We start from the raw sequence: 5,172 nt of genomic DNA on the forward strand, positions 1-5,172 counted from the left end.
GCATGCTTAGGGGTGCACTCCTGCATTAAAATTCTCATAGACACTAGTGCTAAATGCCCATGCTTCAAAATTCTTTTACAATTATTCGAACTCTCACAGATATTTAAGCTGCACAGAAATGGCATGACTGTCATCTTTCATTTTCTTTTCAATTTTTTGGTGGGTTGACCATTGACTTTTCGAGAAATTCTCGCCCAAAGAAGCTTCGAAGACGACCCCTATTTTCCCCAAAGCGGAACGGTAGCCATCTTGAAAAACGATCCCTCAACAACATGGCAAAATAGCGCCACTTTCGAGCCCAATTGCATCCAAAATGCTCAGAATTGGAAGCCCCAAGTCCGGGCTAGAGGTTCATTGCCATATCTCTTCAATTCCCCAATGTTATGGCTCTCAGAACTCTCTAATATATAATATTTTGAGGGTATAACTTTTATTCATGAGTTCGGCGGATGGAGGCCTATTTACCGGTGTGCACCCTTAGAGCAAGGATATGCCGCCGATCGTTTTCGCGTACAAATGAATAACGACGAGCTCCTTGACCAAGGCTAACGTTCAAGTTGATTGGTTAATACTTGATAACCACTGATCTCTATATAAAGACTGGATAGCGGATATGCATACAACATTCACACAGTAGACTTTGCATATTGACCAATTCGCCCCCGGTCTCACGAAGATGGCCGCGTATAATACGAATGTTCTACGCGTAAATACGTGCGCGTTGTATCAACAGTTGAAGCGCATTTTGGTCACGTACACATATTATGATGTTCTAAAAGGGACACATTTCCGTAGTAATTATTATTTCAAAACGCCGAAAAAGTGATATTTGCGGCATTTTAGTAACCACGACGTTAAAAAATTGTAGTTAACCTTGGTCAGTGGTGGTGGTCAAAATATAAGTCAAGTGAACCGCGACGTTACAAAAGAAATCATGCTGTCTATAAAAACGGCAACTTGTCCTTTGTAGATCACCAGCCGGTCTCACCAATATGGCGTCAAATTCGTTCATTGTGCGGCTCTTTATTAGCTATCCAGTCTTTATACAGGGTGTATCAAAAAAAAGTATACACTTAGAGAAATGTATCAAAAAAGAATGTTTTATAATTTTTCAAAAATATGTCACTAAATACTGATGGACCAAGGTCTTACGCTTCATTTGCCACCATGTCAATCTTCAGCTGTTCTGCATGAGTGAACACTAGCTATTTACTTTCACCAGATTTCAATTGGCTTGCGCACAAAAGTGAAATGGTTAAAACATAATCAAACACCGTGGTAGGGAAGTTTAGGCATGTGCTTTGTTGCTCACAAACTTTCATGAAAATTGGATTAACCCTTAGTCCTCCACAGGCCCACCAAGTTTGGACTCAAGTTGCGCCTTCCTCAAAACATTAACAACAGCATGACCTTACAAGTCAATGATTAGGCCTAATGGTACTCGTCATGAGGGAATGCAACGTTTGCACTTCATGCATGCACGATTCAGTCTTCGACGTGGCCACCATTTCTTTGGAGGACTAAGGGTTAATCCAATTTTCTTGAAAATTTGTGAGCAACAAAGCACATGCCTTAACTTCCCTACCACGGTGTTTGATTATGTTTTAACCATTTCACTTTTGTGCGCAAGCCAATTGAAATCTGGTGAAAGTAAATAGCTAGTGTTCACTCATGCGGAACAGCTGAAGATTGACATGGTGGCAATTAAAGCGTGAGACCTTGTTCCATCAATATTTAGTGAAAAATTTTTGAAAAATTATAAAACATCCTTTTTAGATACATTTCTCTAAGTGTATACTTTTTTTTGATACACCCTGTATAGAGATCAGTGTTGATAACCCGCGGCCGCTTTAACCCGCTGCCACGAGAGGGCGTTATCACGACCAACCATATCGCCCCCGAACCCGGTTAAAGATACGAGTTAAATTTGTTGGTACGGCCAAATGAAAAAGAAAGTGTTTAGCGTCCTACCTTTATGAAAAAAGGAAGGAGGAGGCCCTTTTTGAGGGGGGGGGGGTCCAAAATGGCCTCCCGACCGGGCTATTTTTCAAGATGGCCGCCCCTTGGACTGGGGAAATGACAAACCAGCTTTATATGGGTTACATGCAACAGACAAAGAGGCCAAAATGATGTCACTTTTTAAAAATTATCATTTATTTCGTTAAAAAATGGAGGCGACCTCCAAAAAGGAAACGGGCGGGGACGCTAAACATGTAAAAAAAAAAAATTATTTAGCCTATATGCGGAGAAGCTATTTTAATCATTTTAACACTTATGACATCCTGAATGATGATACTTGCTTTTGAACGAACTCTTTTGTAATACATGTATTAGGTACTACGCATTCATCATCGGGAGAATCAAAGATAACTAGATAGGGGCGTTAGTACTGTCGTATTTTTAAGGCTCGCACGGAGGGCCATATTGCCTGCCAGACGTTTTCTGATTGTAGACAAAATGTTCATTTAATGTATCAGCAATGTCAGCAGGATCTTCAATATTTTCCCCATTTGGGGAAAGGATAGAATTTGGAATACTTTTTTGATTCTTCAAAAGAACCTCCTTTAGCTTTTTTTTTCCATAGCATAGACGAATTGCTTTCCTCTGTGGCTGATGTGAAATATTCATTATTTTCTCGTGCAGATTTCATTAGTTATTGTGTTCCGCAGCTTTTTGTAAGAATCCCAATGGATTTGTGAGCCTGAGCGTTTAGCGATTATGCGTGCGCGATCACGCTGCCGCATGAGTCGCCGTCAAACCAATCGGAGGTACCTCGAATTATACGTTTAGTTTTAACTGGTGCGTGTATGGAAGTTAATAATAATGAGTGCCAGATAGACCACGCTTCGTAAACATCACAACAGTAGTAAGTAGGACATGTTGCCAAGGTACATTAAATAGCATTGCCAATGTACTTTGTCTAGGGCCTATATCTTTAAAACTTCGAAAATTAATTAAACGCCCTTTTCCAACTACAGGGTGATTAAAAAAACACCGGAACCCAAACCCCCCAAAATATATTTTATATTTCAAAAAATATGTAGCACCTAACATAATAATGATTCAAAAAACAATTACATAAACAAATTACTGAAATTGCTCAATCCGTTTAAAGAATATCACCATTTAAACGCAATGACCCTAAAAACCAGTTTCGTAAAAAAATAAAAAACACCAGTTTATTGTTGTATTCTAACAACAAAGAAAATGACACAGAATACCTGTTGTGATGACGATTCTTGAAATCGCATTTTTGGACGAAAGAGGTTTTAGGGTAATTGCGTTTAAATGGTGATATCCTTTGAACGGACTGAGCAATTTCAGTATTTATCAAAAAGTAGCTTATGAAATTGGCTTTCCAGTCATTATGTTTGGTGCTTCACATTTTTTTAAATATGAAATATAATTTTTTGGGTTTGGGTTCCGCTTTTTTTTACTCATCCTGTACGTACATGTAAAGCATTATTAAACAAGATTGTGGTCACTTATTAAAACCTGAACGATACCGCAGTCTTTATGAGCTCCGGGTGAGAGCTGAAAATGAGATCGATTGTAGTTTGAAAGGCTTCAGTAACACGGGTTCGTTGGATCATGTATGAATGCGTCATTTGAAACAAATTATGGATGGGTCTAAGTCATCCAGCAATTACTTACAGCCATGACAGATGAGAGCACGGAGGGATCGAGGAGGGGCGATATAGTATGTAACTTGCACAGGTGATTAAGCGGCACGAACGAGATACTTTGAAGCACGGAGGTACACGGCAGGAATTACGTACCTCGTTCGTGCCGTTTTATCAGCTGTTCAAGTTATACACGTTTTATTGCCCCTCTTCGTCCTCGCCGTGCTCTCACACACTTTTCAATCAAATTAACCAAAAAGCGATGTCAAATAGTTTTCATACATTTAAGAGGAGTCCAAGATATTTTATCTGAGTAACGCAGTTACTCGATGGTCATATACGCTTCCGTAGTAGGCCTAGGAAGTTGTAGAAAGATTCATCGCATTAAAACCTCCCTTAAAAAAATCCCGCCGCTGCCATAAATCGGAAGTAAATGGAAAAATATTTTACTTGCATTAAAAAGAAAAACTTTATTTCACGATTAAAAAAAAATTATTTCCATTTCAAGCGAAAAAAAGGAAGCGTACGTTACGATTCGATAGTCACGGTTGATTCTTTTCACAGCATATTTCGTCCCATGGGTTTGCTAGGATATTGTGTCTCCAGACAGTTCTCCTATTGTGTCCCCAGAAATATTGTTTCCCAGTGCAGAAGCTTTACGTTCAATGTCAAATTTCGAACCAAGACACGGGGTCGTTTAGTCCAGTCACCGTAATGACGGCAAATATAACGAGCTCATCATTATAACAAATATTATTTTGTTTTTCTGAAAATGAGCTTTTTCTGTTTTTGTCTACGGCATCGGGAGTTTTCTTCTCCATCCTCAAAAAGAGAAGAAAGGGGAAGGAGAGACAACATTAATCAGGCAGGATTAGTGTCACATTAGGCCCAAAAAAAATAAGTCTCCGGTTTCTGGTATGCGCGCGCGTCGCCGTAGCCATGCGCGTCGGCAAAATGAAAAAGTTTTTTTTTTTCAATAAAAGATGATGTCTCAAAACCGCCAAACTCACTGGTTTGACTGGAATCCTGCTGCTGCACAATTTTAACGTGTTTTTAGATGGGGTTATGATCGAGAATAAGCGTTATGTGGCCTCTCTGGACTCCCATATATTTTCACTAAGTTTAGTCGGGCACCAATTGCAGTCCTCAGCCGACATTTGAAGCAAAAAAAACAGGTAAAAAAAAAAAAAAAAGCCGCGTCGCCGCACCACTTTTTGGGCAAGCTCCATACCAGAAACCGGAGACTTTTTTTTTTGGCCTGAAGACAACAATTATTATGGGGGGTCTGTCATACTTTTACTAAATTTTAAAAAACGACGCGACCAAGAACTGCGACGAGACAACGCGCGCGACGAGACAAGAAGGGGAGCGATGAGCGAGAGGAGATCGACACCTATGCTGCACAAATTGTATACAGGAAAATGCACCCACACCTCTATAGATGGAAGTCAATTGGTGGGGGACGCCACTCCCCCCCCCCCCGCCTCGTTTGTCCCCCGCCCCCACTTTTTTCGTCCCCGAATAAACTATTGCAGCCTAAAGTTTGATT

Source organism: Patiria miniata, unplaced genomic scaffold (genome assembly GCF_015706575.1).
Source record: "Patiria miniata isolate m_02_andy unplaced genomic scaffold, ASM1570657v1 HiC_scaffold_19, whole genome shotgun sequence".
In the NCBI taxonomy this organism is placed as follows: domain Eukaryota; kingdom Metazoa; phylum Echinodermata; class Asteroidea; order Valvatida; family Asterinidae; genus Patiria; species Patiria miniata.